This window comes from Coenobita brevimanus, chromosome 49 (assembly GCF_032717465.1).
Source record: "Coenobita brevimanus isolate Jiangsu-jjx chromosome 49, ASM3271746v2, whole genome shotgun sequence".
Taxonomy (NCBI): Eukaryota; Metazoa; Arthropoda; class Malacostraca; order Decapoda; family Coenobitidae; genus Coenobita; species Coenobita brevimanus.
In genome coordinates this window covers 11902240-11917010 of record NC_137002.1, presented here as the reverse complement: position 1 = coordinate 11917010, position 14771 = coordinate 11902240, and the positions used below count along the sequence as shown (strand labels likewise).

The 14771-nt window shown below is 42.7% G+C and overlaps 1 pseudogene; it reads left to right on the top strand.

The window, feature by feature from the left end:
* The first annotated feature begins 371 nt into the window (after positions 1-371).
* On the top strand, positions 372-972 carry LOC145399531 (uncharacterized; annotated as a pseudogene).
* Positions 973-14771: the final 13799 nt, after the last annotated feature.

Here is a 14771-nt window from a genome sequence, read left to right as displayed (position 1 = left end):
CTGCACTTAAGGTTCATGACTGAGTTGAATGTGCAGTGGCGGAATGTGCGCTCTTCCAATCTACCGGTACCGACCCAGTGAACTTTACAAATTGAAGCAGGGATGCTGCTATCCACCAAGTTCAGTAATTCAGTGTTTGAAAGACCTGGAACTTTTTTGCAATCGTGGTGGACGAGGTTGTAGACGGATTGTGCGCACAATGCCTGTGATTACAAGCGGAAAAAAGAAATCAAAAAATGTACCAAGACCTCGCAACCTTTGTGAAGTGCCACGTGTATGGTATAACCTTCCTACCCTCCTCCTATCCAACGTAACCTCACTGACCAACAAGATGGAGGAAGTGATCAAAGCAGTGTACAGGCTGTGACATGATGGCAATTACAGAGGCGTGGCAGATTACCCTTGAAGTGTGTAACATTCAAAACTTTGTGTTATTTCACCATCTCAGGGTTAATCGCAGGGGTGGAGGGGTAGCGTTGTTTTGTCGCGCTGACCTGAATCCCTCACACCTCTGTGTTGAGATTCCCGAGGGAGTTGAGGCCTTGTGGGTTAGGCTAAACCCCCGTCTCCGCCCCCGTCACACTGCATCTGTCATTGTGTGTGTAGTGTATCACCCTCCACGCGCCCCCACCGCCCACCTCCTCACCAATCATATCATTGAGACTGGCAACGCCCTACGAGTGAGATTTCCTGCTGCAAAGCTGGTTGTATGTGGGGACTTCATTCGCCTGGACATCAGTGAAATTTTACACCAGCTAAATCTTACTCAGGTCGTGAATTTCCCCACCCATGAGCAAACAACCCTTGACCTTATCATTACTGATATGGCCCAGCAGTACTCCCCTCCCCGACCTCTTCCCCCTCTCGGCCGGAGCACCCATATCACCATTCTATGGACGCCGGCACCTAACACCTCCATGCCGGGGCAAAGGGTCACCCGATACCACCGCCCTATGCCGAACTCTGCCATGAGGGAGTTTGGAAGGTGGATAATTCAACACCAGTGGAGGGAAGTTTTGGACGCTGAGGATGTGGATACCACTACGCCACAACCACGACTGAAGCCTTTCACCACTTCTTCCCTGTCAAAGATTTCTCTGTGGACACATCAGATGCCCCATGGATGACACCACGCCTCAAGTGACTCATCAAACAACGCAACAGGACTTATTACACCGACCCCGTCCTGTTCAGGTCCCTGAGGAACAGGGTCATCAGGGAGATCAGGGCAGCCAAGTCATCCTACTACCCAAACAAACTACATCACCTCAAACAACAAGACAGCAGTCGGTGGTTCAGTAAATTCAAAGCTCTTTGTGGCTTACAAAAGCAAACTTCTATTCTTCCCTGTACCTCTGACTTATCACCTGACCTAGCAGCTCGAGAGATTAACAGTCACTTTGCCTCTATCTGTCAGAGTCTGTCACCTCTCGACCCTTCTCTCCTACCTGCCTACCTCCCTTCCCCCTCACCATCCCCCTCTGTCCAGGTGGCCAACGTAGCTACAAAATTGAAGAAACTGAGTCATAACAGATCTATTACACCTTCTGACTTGCCAATCAAAATGTACAAAGAATTTGCCCCAGAACTTGCTCTCCCACTGTCCTCCATAATTAATGCCTCATTATCTCAAAACTCCTGCCCCAGTGACTGGAAAATTTCCTACGTAACACCCATCCCCAAAATCCATAGCCCACAGTCACTGAGTGACCTCAGACCAATTGCCATTACCCCTATCCCGAGCCTTATTTGCGAGGATTTTGTTTTCGACTTGGCATATGATAAAATTCAAAACTCAATAGATACACAACAATTTGGTAACATGAAGTCCTCCTACACTACTCATTGCCTTGTCAGTTTTCTTGACTTCCTACACAGCCACCTGGACAAACGCAACACCTCTCTGGCTGTCGCTTTTGTTGACTTTAGAAAGGTATTTGACCTTGTTGACCACACTGTTGTCATCAGCAAGGCCATACGACTGGGACTCCATCCACAACTGACAGCGTGGCTGGCTGACTTTCTCACCGAGCGACAGGAGGCCGTCAGGTATCAGGGGTCAATCTCCTCCCTCCTCCCTCTGACCTGTGGGGTTCCCCAGGGCACAAAGATGGGTCCACTGTGCTTCCTCATCCTCATCAACGATGCCCTCACGGACACCCCGCATCGGTGGAAGTATATTGACGACAGTACCGTTGGCATTCCCATCAACACCAGGCAGCCGGACTACTCGCCACTCCAGTCCACCCTGGACAGACTCAAGAAGTGGACTGAGGAGAACAAAGTGACAATCAACCACACCAAGACCGTGGTGATGCACTTCTGTACCTCCTCACAGGCCGTGGCTCGTCCCCAGTTGTCAGTGGGCGCCCATCCCCTCCAATTGGTCCAGTCCACTAGGCTGCTCGGTGTAACGGTGGATGACCGGCTGAGCTGGAAACATCACCTCGTCAACATAGTGAGGACAGCCTCATATAGACTGTACATGTTGCGTAGACTCAAGTCACTGGGAACGCCAGCGAAGGAGCTACGTGAAGTTTATACCGCCTTCATACTCCCTACCCTCATGTACGCCTCCCCAGCGTGGTCCTCCTCGCTCACCCTCACACAACAACAGCAGCTGGAAAGGACACAGAAGAGGGCGTGCAAGATCATCCTGGGCCCTGCCTATGACGGCTACGACAACTCCCTGACTACCCTGAGTCTGCCAAGGCTTTCCGAGAGGCATCGGGAGGCACTAGGGAAGTTTGGGAGGAGGCTATTATGTCACTCTCGTCACCGACACTTTTTCCCACCTGACGCTCCCCCACCACTCTGCGCTACAAGGCACATTAACAAGCTTGTGCCGATCAGAGCGCCGAGGACTGACCGGTACAAGAACAGCGCCATTCTATCCATCGTGCACATGATTAACTCAGCCAAGTCCTAGATTTAGCATAAACTATGTTAAGTGAACCCCATGTACATTGTCAGTGTATCACTGCTAACCCAATAAACCAATTATTATTATTATTTTTTTTTCTATCCTCGAGAAAATTCCGTCTATGACATGGTTTACTGCTGGAGTGTCGTATAGTAGCAATAGTAATGAAAATCGGCAGTTTGCACCTCAATAAACTAACTATATATGCGCTTACTTGACATGTACTGTTACCGAAAAGTTATTCCCAGAACTCCTTTCTGGAATTCACTTTCCCAGATTATTCTCCCCTCAGTCTTCAACCTTCTGTACATCAGTTCAAGTCCAACTGTTAGAGATTTTTTACGACCAGAGGACGCCTGTAATCTGATGTATGGATTTATTTCTTTTGTTTTTTCTTCCAAAGTTCAACTTGTATAAATAATAATAATAATAATATAATAATAATAATGATAATAATAATAATGATAATAATAATAACAACAATAATAATAATAATAATGAAAATAATAACAATAATAATGATAATAATAATAATAATAATAATAATAATAATAATAAAAATAATAATAATAATAATAATAATAATAACTATTATAATAATAATATAATAATAATAATAATAATAATAACCACGGAACGAGTGGCATGGGAGAATATGTTATGTACTCTTCATTCTTACAGAAAAAGCAAAGTGGAATTGATTGTAGAAGAAAATTCTGCGTTCTCCTGTATTTTTTTTATCATCATGCAAAATTAACTCTACTTGTAAGATTATATCGCCTAGTAGTCTGTTTTTCCCTGCATTACATGGTTTATTGGGAGTTTAGGATTTTTTTTCAACTCTGATGTGTTTATATATTTTCTGTAATATGGTGGCCAGAGATGAAACAAAACTCTGTCAGCGTATTAAGGAGTTTTACATTAATATTAAGGATATTGTTTGTTTCGTCAAGGGGGGAATGTTTTTGAATGGAATTGTACCAGATTTGGAATAATAGAGGATCATCAGAGGATCTGGTGGTTAATCTGGGGCCGGAAAATGTCAAAGATCAGAGAGAGAGAGAGAGAGAGATTCCTGGTGCCGCGGCGGTGAAATCGGGTATGCGCTCTCTGATTGCTCGTTTTGATATGCGTTGGGTTGCTTGACGTATCTGTGATTATTCCTTCATATTTATTGGTTCTCTAAGGTGCCCCTGTACAGTGATGATTTTTGTAAACTATATATCTGTCGTGTTTCTCCCAAAGCCTTGGATGTTGTTGACTCGTAGGAAAGCTTTTCGCCCTTTCTGCCAGAGATGAGCTGCCGGTGTATATTTGCCAGTCACTGAAATCAATTTGCTGTGTTTAAGGGCAAGATAACACTTTAATGAGGTCTTATTGCATATCTGCCTCTCTCTCTCTCTCTCTCTCTCTCTCCCTCCCTCTCTTTCTCCTTCACACACACACACACACACATATATATATATATATATATATATATATATATATATATATATATATATATATATATGTATATATATATATATATATATATATATATATATATATATATATATATATATATATATATATATATATATATTTTAATGCGAGGAAGAAGGAACCAAAGGCCATGAGCCCGCAGTAACAGTTCCTCCAAGAGAAAAACAAAATACAATATAGAGCCAAATTCAAGATCCAATCATTTTGAGATGCCTGGACACACTGCGTTTGAAAGACTGGAGATCATAGGCAGCAGGAAATACAGACAGAGGGAGACAGTTCCAGAGCTGACCTGTTGCATAAATGAAAGACTGGGAGTAACGGTTAACTCTTGCATTAGAGAGTTGGACAGAAAAAGGATGAGAGTTTGCTGCCAGACGGGTGCTACGCGCCCGTCGTAGAGGTGGAGGAATGCAAGCAGACAGTTCAGAGGAGCAGTGATCATTAAAGTAGCGATAGAAAAGAGATAAAGATGCAACAGTGCGGCGAAGAGACAGAGGTTGAAGGGAGTCAGTAAGAGGAGGAGAGTTAATGAGACGAAAAGCCTTTGACTCCACCCTATTGAGAAGAGCTGTATGTGGGGAGCCTCCCCACACATGAGAGTTGTACTCCACACAGGGGCGGATAAAACCCCTGTATAGAGTCAACAATTGTGCAGGGGTAAAGAAAGAGCGGAGTCGGCTTAGCACACCCAATCTCTTGGAAGCAGATTTTACAAGAGATGTAATATGATCTTTCCAAGATAAGTCCCGAGTAAATGAAACCCCAAGCATGTTCAAGGATGATGCAGGATTAAGCTGAATATTATTAAACATTAGTGGGTATACCTGTGGAAGATTTTATCGGGTTGATAGGTGTAAGAACTGAGTCTTAGATGCATTAAAGACAACCATATTATTTTTACCCCAGTCAGAGATACGAGCCAAATCAGACATTAGGTGTGCCACAGCCTCATCCCTTGCTTGTTGAAGTAACTGTTGAGATGGGCGTTGCGGGAACCGAATGGAAAGGTGAAGGGTGGAGTCGTCAGCGTATGAGTGGATAGGGTTAGATGTACAGCTTAGAAGATCATTGATGAATAAAAGGAAGAGAGTTGGTGATAGGACAGAGCCCTGAGGAACACCACTGTTGATAGATCTAGGAGAAGAACGATGGCCGTCTACAACAGCGGCTATAGAACGACCAGAAAGGAAGCTAGCGATGAAGGCACAGATAGAAGGATAGAAACCGTAGGAGGGCAGTTTGGAAATCAAAGATTTATGCCAGACTCGATCGAAAGCTTTTGAGATGTCAAGTGCAATGGCAAAGCTTTCGCCAAAGTCCCGAAAGGAGGATGACCAGGAGTCTGAAAGGTAGGTGAGAAGATCGCCAGTGGAGCGTCCCTGACGGAACCCATACTGACGATCGGAAAGAAGGTTGTGATAGGAAAGATGCCTTAAAATTTTTCTATTAAGAATTGACTCGAAAACTTTTGAAATACAGGACGTTAAAGCAACTGGACGATAGTTGGAGGGTTGAGAGTGGTCACCCTTCTTTGGGACTGGCTGAATGAGAGCAAACTTCCAGCAAGAAGGAAAGGTACAAGTTGACAGACAAAGGCGAAAGAGTTTGCCTAGGCAGGGTGTAAGCACAGAAGCACAGTTCTTGAGAACAACAGGAGGGACCCCATCAGGCCCATATGCCTTGTTAGTACTGAGGCCAGTGATGGCAGAAAATACATCAACTGAAGAAATTTTAATGTCAGCCATGAGGAAGTCAGAGGGGGGAAGTGATGGAGGAACAGCACCGGAATCGTCTAAGGTAGAATTGGAGGAGAAAGTCTGTGTGAAGAGATCTGCTTTATCTGTAGAAGAAATAGCTACAGAACCATCAGAGTAGAAAAGAGGAGGGAAGGATGATGAGGTAAAGTTGTTAGAAAGATTTTTGGCAAGATGCCAGAAGGAGCGGGAAGAATTCGAGTCGGAGAGTTGAGAGCATTTAGTATGGATGAAATTATTTTTGGTAGAGCGAAGAACAGACTTAGCACGATTCCGGGCAGAAACGTAAAGATGATGTGATTCAGGGGTGGGTTGGCTCCGGTACCTTTTGTAGGCCCTCTCCTTGTTGCGGACAGCATTAGAACAAGCGTGATTAAACCAAGGCTTTCTTGCATTAGTCAAAGGATATGAGAAAGGAATGTATGCTTCCATGCCCGAGAGAATAACCTCCGTAATGCGCAAGGCACACTCAGATGGCTCCCGGCCACGGAAGCAATAATCATTCCAGGGAAAATCAAAGAAGTACTGCCTGAGGGCCTCCCAGTCCGCGGCTCCAAAATGCCACAGACGACGTTTCACTGGAGGGTCCACAGGCCGTACCGGAGTGATAGGACAGGTTAAGGTAATAAGGTTGTGATCGGAGGAGCCCAACGGAGAGAAAAGATTAACAGAGTAAGCAGAAGGATTAGTTGTGAGGAAGAGGTCAAGTATGTTGGAGCTCTCTCCAAGGCGGTCAGGGATACGGGTAGGGTGCTGTACAAGCTGCTCTAGGTCATTAAGGATAGAAAAGATGTAGGCTTGTTCACCAGGTGGATCCGTGAAAGGAGAGGAGAGCCAAAGGTGGTGGTGAACATTGAAATCTCCAAGAATGGAGATTTCAGAGAAAGGAGAAATGGATAGAATGTGTTCCATCGTAGAAGTAAGATAGTCGAAGAATTTTTGATAGTCAGTAGAATTAGGGGATAAGTAAACAGCACAGATATATTTAGTCAGAGAATGACAGGAAAGCCGAAGCCAGAGTGTGGAGAATTCAGAAGAATCAAGTTCAGGAACACGAGAGCAAGATAAGTCGTTGCGTATATATACACAACAGCCACCTTTGGCTTTGAAATGAGTATAGAGAAAGTAGGAGGATACAGAAAAGGGTTTGCTGTCAGTTAGTTGCCTCAGACAGCTGAGTCTCCGTTAGAAAAAGAAGGTGAGGTTTAGAGGAGAGGTGGTGCTCAACAGAGCGAAAGTTAGAGGAAAGGCCGCGAATGTTGCAGAAATGAAGAAGAAGAGAGTCAGACCGTGGTTCCAGGCACCTTGAGTCGTCACCGGGAGATGGGCAGATGGTGGGGGCATTTATGGTCCTCCCCCTGGGGACTCCGAGGCTTGATAAGACGACGCCATTTTGGTAAATTTTGAATAGGAAGTGTAGTGTGTACTGTGCATGTAGTTTGGTGAAGATAGTTAGAGAAATTTGTACTGGAGAGCATGCTAGCCTACTCTCTGTGTAACTGAGACACTGAAAAAGTTCAGCAAAGGGGGATGGTCAAGAACTAGTCCTGAGGGCTGATGAAACGGGAGCTCCAGCACTCCCTGTCATCAGCTTTCCATCCACCTAGGGAGTACTGCCCTGCTCGACTGGTGCTACAGTCTATTGTTACATAGCCTATGATTTCATCATCCTTTGTGTAATTTTAACGCACAGTATGCTGCATGTTTGATCACGAGCGTGTTCTGCCTCAGTCCCCCCCTTCTACCGTTATAGTAGAGTAAGTCGTTCTTTCTGTTGTTCAGAGCGGGATTGTCAACTCTTTGTCCCCATGGCTTCATTTGCGCGTCCTTCTTACAAGTTGTATCAAGCTCTGCTGGCCCCTATATAATGAGCTCAGTCTCTGCATCATTGCCACTTAGATCTACTCCTCATTTTGTTCACATCTCTGTCCTCCCTGTACAGTTATAATTATTGTGAGTGCTCAGGAAGTCTCCAACCATCTAGCAGCTGTGTGTAATTTGAGTATAACTGTTGTTGCATTTTTTCTTATACTGTGAAGCATAAGGGTTATTTTTAGGCCAATTAGGGTTTTCGTGGTTTGTATAAAGGTTCTTTACGTCAGTCATCATTAATAATATTTTGTATCTGTAATAATTTATCTTGCATTAACTGAGCTTTACCCAGTGTATTTTCATTTTATCAGGGCTGACTTAGATATATTTACTCTTGCTAATTTCGTGTTAATAGAGGCTATTGCAGTTAACCATATATTTAACCTGTTTTTTGCCATTACATTATCCTTATGAGTCCTGAATGTTTTGTTGTTAGTTTGAGCATTAAACTTTAACTTGTAATTTTACCTAACTCTTTTGTTTTGAACCTGGAACTTTACGGGACAGTAGTGATTTTCAGTATTCTCATTTAAAGTGTACATCATCTTTCGCTGTTCCATAACATAAATTTGGCGACCTCTTATCAGGATATTCAGGATATTATCATAAGGATATTGCTTGATATTTTGTGACTGTTACTTATTCATGATGTCTACTATTACAACACTTGATGAAGCCAAAGATTTTTTGTCAAATGTGCAAACAGTGTGTGATGTAGAAAACAGAACAAAGAATGAACTTAAGCTTGTTGCTCAACAATTGGGAATTGCTGTTCGCTCTCATCATTCTAAAGATCAAATTGTTGACATGATTAAATGAAAGCTTGTTTAATGTAACTCCTCCAAATGAGCAAACGCAGATTGAATTAGCTAAGTTACAGCTAGCCCTGCAGGAGGCTCAGGTTAAGGAGGAGGAGTCTCTTGCTAAGGAGGCTGAAGCGCAAGTTGAACTTGCCAGGATTCACGCAGACCATGAGAATCGCATGAAACAAGGTGGAACTGGATCATCTAGCTCTGATGATTTTGATGTGGCTAAAAATGTTAAACTTGTCCCTCCTTTTAATGAATCTGATTTAACAAAGTATTTTCAGTTGTTTGAGAGGGTAGCTACAGGTTTTAATTGGCCCAAAAAGTATTGGCCAGTACTCCTTCAAACTGTTCTCACCGGTAAAGCTCAAGTAACTTATGCATCTTTGCCTCAGGATCAATCTGATAATTATGATGTAGTTAAGAGCTTGATTCTAAAGGCTTATGAGCTTGTTCCTGAAGTCTATAGAGTAAAATTTAGGACAACTTACAAGCAAGATAAGCAATCCCATGTTGAGTATGCAAAAATCAAAGAAGATCTGTTAGAGCAGTGTTTAAATTCTAAGAATGTGGATTCTGATTTTGACAAATTTAAGCAGATGATTTTGCTGGAGGACTTCAGAATGTGTGTTAATAAAGATCTAAGCCTATATCTTGATGAGAAAAGAATAGATAATTTATCTGATGCTGCAGTTTTAGCTGATGAATATGTTCTCACTCACAAGAGATATTCTAGAGAAAAAGGGAAAGCTGAGAGTAAGTACGTTGCCTCTACTCAGAGTACAGGTAACAGGAAAGAAAATAAAAATGATGTTTCTCAGGAAGTAAATACCAGCTTCACCTCAAGGTTTCAGAAAAGTAAATGTACTTATTGTAGTAAGCTTGGTCATACTACGGAGAAATGTTTCAGGAGAGAGCGTGATGTGAACAAAAAGGAGTCTTTAAATATTCAGTCAATTGGTCTAGTGTCCACTCTTGAGAGTTCCCATAATTCTTTAACTGAGTTAACTGAACCTGCTTTGAGGGGTAACTTAAATTCTCATGATGGAGCTCCTCTTTTGAGCAGTAACGTGGGTGACACTCTCAAGAGTTCATGTGCTAATTTCCTGTCTGATGGTTTTGTCAGTCCTCTGGACACTAATGACAGGAAATCAGTTAAAATATATCGTGATACAGGTGCTTTCCAATCCCTTATGTTGACCAGTGTTCTAGGTTCTAATGTTAATTCCTCTGGTGAAACTGTAATCTTACAAGGTGCAGGGAATAATTACTTCTCTGTCCCTCTGTGCAGAGTGAATTTAGAGTCTGGTTTTGTTAATGGTTCCGTTATTGTTGGGTTGGTTGAGACACTCCCAATGTCAGGTGTAACTTTCTTACTTGGAAATGATATTGGTGTAAGTCAAGTGTGTACAGCTCCTCAATTGTCTAGTAAGCCAGTGGCTGCGACCAAGGATTGTGATGTCCCTGATGTGTTCCCTGCATGGCTGTCACTAGGGCTAAGTCTAAAGTTACTGGTGATTTAGAGGATAATGATGATGATGATGTTATCCTAGCTGACACTTTTCTTGCTAATTTGGACCACTCACCCGATGAGGCAGTACCCCGTAGTGTTGATAATTTGTCTCGTCAAGAGTTGATTGAGTTGCAGGTTGCTGACCCTGAGTTGAAAGGTCTAGCTAACTCTGCTTGCAGTGAGGAAGAGTCAGCTGGTGCTTCTACTTGTTATTATATAAAGTCAGGAGTACTTATGAGGAAGTGGAGACCCCCAACAGCATCAGCCGACTGTGAATGGGAGGTTGTACATCAAGTTGGCATCCCTCGTGTTTGTAGGCAGGATATCATTAGAGTGGCTCATGATTCCAGTTTGGCAGGACACCTTGGAGTGAGGAAGACAGTGGCACGCATTTTGAACACTTCTACTGGCCAGGTATCTTCAGGGATGTTTCCTGGTATTGTAAGTCTTGTCACACCTGTCAAGTTGTGGGGAAGTGTAATCAGACCGAAAAGGTTGCACCTCTAGTTCCCATTCCTCATTTTGAGGCGCCTTTCACCCGTGTGTTGGTGGATATTGTGGGCCCTCTTCCTAAGACTTCTTCAGGATTTTCTTATGTGTTGACCCTGATTGATATGGCTACTCGTTATCCTGAAGCCATTCCACTTACAAATATCTCAGCAAAGAACGTGGTTAAGGAAATGCTAGGGTTCTTCACAAAGTTTGGTCTGCCCAAGGAGGTACAGTCAGACCGGGGAAGTAATTTCATGTCAAATGTTTTCAAGCAGTCTCTGAAAGAGTTGGGCATCACCCAGATCACGTCTTCAGCTTACCATCCCCAGACCCAAGGAGCGTTGGAGAGATATCATCAGGCACTCAAGTCGATGCTCAGGAAATACTGTTTGGAACATCAGAAAGACTGGGATAGAGGTCTTCCATTCGTTGTATTTGCCGCAAGAGAATCTCCAAATGAATCACTGGGCTTCTCACCTTTTGAACTACTGTTTGACCATTAAGTAAGAGGACCCCTTAAGTTACTCAAGGAATGCTGGCTGTCGGAGGAAGATGACGTCAACCTGCTGGAGTATGTGATGAAGTTCAAAGAACGGCTGTCCACTGCTTTACAGCTGGCGAGAGAGAATTTAGGAGCTGCTCAGGAGAAGATGAAGACTTGGTATGATAAGAAGTCCAGGTTACGCCACTTTCAGCCAGGAGATCAGGTTTTGATTCTGCTACCAGTGCATGGGCAACCTCTTCAAGCCAAGTTTAGTGGTCCTTATTTCGTGGAGAAGAAACTCAATGATGTCAACTATGTCATCGCCACACCAGATCTTAGAAAGAACAAGCAACTATGTCACATCAACATGCTAAAGTTATATCACAGGCGGGACGAAAATAATCCAGTCTGCACTGTAGCTGTTCCACCCGAGTCTGCAAGTGAAGCTCTCCCATGCAGTATGAGCCTGAGTGATAGTTTGGGGAAGAATCCTGATATCATGAATGATCTCCAGACTAAGCTTTCTCATCTACTTCCCGAAGAAAGGCAGGAGTTTTCGGCATTACTTCTGGAGTACCCGCAAGTGTTCCGTGCCACTCCAGGAAGAACCACCGTGTTGATGCATGATGTCGATGTTGGAGACGCAAAGCCAATTAAACTGCCTCCTTACCGTGTGAACCCAGTGAAAGTTCCTCTCATCCAGAAGAAGCTTGGCTACCTGCTGGACCACAAGATGATTGAGCCATGTCAGAGCGAGTGGAGTTCTCCTGTCACTCTAGTCCCTAAGCCCGGTGGGTCACAGCGGCTTTGCATTGACTACAGACGTGTTAATCAGATAACCAAAACAGACACTTACCCTCTCCCTCGCGTGGAAGATTGCATAGACAAGATCGGAAAGGCTAGGTGCATAAGTAAGTTTGATTTGTTAAATGGATACTTGCAAGTACCTATGACTGACCGTGCTATGGAGATCTCATGTTTTGTAACACTAGGAAAGACTTTTGCATGTTCTGTAATGCCATATGGTATGAAGAATGCACCAGCCACATTTCAGAAGCTCATGAATGTTGTAACAGAGGGTTTGGCAGGGTGTGTTGTTTATATTGATGATGTATTAATCTTCAGTGACAACTGGAAAGATCACCTATGCCATGTCAGTAAATTTCTTGAACGTTTGGTTCAGGCTAGTCTTGTAGCTAATTTATCAAAGCGTGAGTTTGGTCAAGCTAAAGTTCAGTACCTTGGGTATGTAATTGGTGATGGACATGTTGCACCACCAGGAGCTAAGGTTCAGGTTATAAGTGATCTTCCCAGACCTAAAAGTAGGAAAGAGCTACAAAGATTTTTGGGAATGGTAGGTTATTACAGGAGATTTGTTCTTAACTTTTCAATTCTTGTATCACCACTTACAGACCTACTGAAAAAGGGAGTTAAATTTGTCTGGACCGATAACTGTGAATCCTCTTTCAGTAAACTTAAAGCTATCCTATTAAGTTAGCCAGTGCTCGCTACTCCAAATTTTGCTAAGCCTTTTAAGATGGCTGTTGACACAAGTGATACAGGAGCTGGGGCTGTTTTGTTGCAAGAGGATGATCAGGGTATTGAACACCCTGTATCTTATTACAGTAAGAAGTTCACTCCACCTCAAAAGAACTACTCCACTATTGAGAAAGAGCTTTTGGCCTTGATTTTGGGTTTACAGCATTTTTCATTTTATTTGTGTTCTGGTTTTGACCCCATAGTCATTTATACCGACCACAACCCACTGAAATTCCTTAGTAAGGTTAAAGATAAAAATCAGAGATTGACAAGATGGAGTCTACTTCTTCAGGAGTATTCATTAGACAAACAACATGTCAAGGGGAAAGAAAATGTTATTGCAGATTGCTTATCTAGACTTGAGACAGATTGTTTTAGAGTAATAAGAAATTTCCTTTGTAAATTTCTTTTTCTTTGTGGGGGGGTGTTACATAGCCTATGATTTCATCATCCTTTGTGTAATTTTAACGCACAGTATGCTGCATGTTTGATCACGAGCGTGTTCTGCTTCAGCCCCCCCTTCTACCGTTATAGTAGAGTAAGTCGTTCTTTCTGTTGTTCAGAGCGGGATTGTCAACTCTTTGTCCCCATGGCTTCATTTGCGCGTCCTTCTTACAAGTTGTATCAAGCTCTGCTGGCCCCTATATAATGAGCTCAGTCTCTGCATCATTGCCACTTACATCTACTCCTCATTTTGTTCACATCTCTGTCCTCCCCTGTACAGTTATTATTATTGTGAGTGCTCAGGAAGTCTCCAACCATCTAGCACCTGTGTATAATTTGAGTATAACTGTTGTTGCATTTTTTCTTGTACTGTGTAGCATAAGGGTTATTTTTAGGCCTAGTAGGGTTTTTGTGGTTTGTGTAAAGGTTCTTTACGTCAGTCATCATTAATAATATTTTGTATCTGTAATAATTTATCTTGCATTAACTGAGCTTTACCCAGTGTATTTTCATTTTATCAGGGCTGACTTAGATATATTTACTCTTGCTAATTTCGTGTTAATAGAGGCTATTGCAGTTAACCATATATTTAACCTGTTTTTTGCCATTACATTATCCTTATGAGTCCTGAATGTTTTGTTGTTAGTTTGAGCATTAAACTTTAACTTGTAATTTTACCTAACTCTTTTGTTTTGAACCTGGAACTTTACGGGACACTAGTGATTTTTAGTATTCTCACTTAAAGTGTACATCATCTTTCGCTGTTCTGTAACAATATATATATATATATATATATATATATATATATATATATATATATATATATATATATATATATATATATATATATATATATATATATATATATATATATATATATACCGCTATATCAATTGGCAAGGAATGGTATATATGGCAGACTGCTGTCAAAGAACTTGTACTCACGGCTATACAATCAGATACAAGGTCTTGTCCCCTCTCTTATCTCCTTCTCACATAGCCTAGCTGGATTTACAGACGGTTGGGTGACACGATGTGGACAAAGTTGCATATTATCGCTTACAGGTGAATAATAAAATGCACCTCAGTCCACTACGTCCTTCATATTCAGCGTTTGTGAATGCAGCGGTGAAGGAGACGCAGGACTGGCAACATGACTTTTGATGTCGACCGTACAGTCATGGGCAAATGTTGGCCGATTCTCCTGTCAGCTAAGGCAAAGGAAGGTGCTACATGGATTATTAGTCCTGCCAAGTAGGACAGTATCAATGATGTCGACTGAACAGTCATGGGCAAATGTTGGCCGATACTCCTGTCAGCTGAGGCAAAGGAAGGTGCTACATGGATTATTAGTCCTGTCAAGCAGCAGGGGTTCATTTTTGCCAACGCGATCTACTCGTATACCGTAGCGCTGTAATGTGTGTGTGTGTGTGTGAGTGTGTGTGTGTGTGTGTGTGTG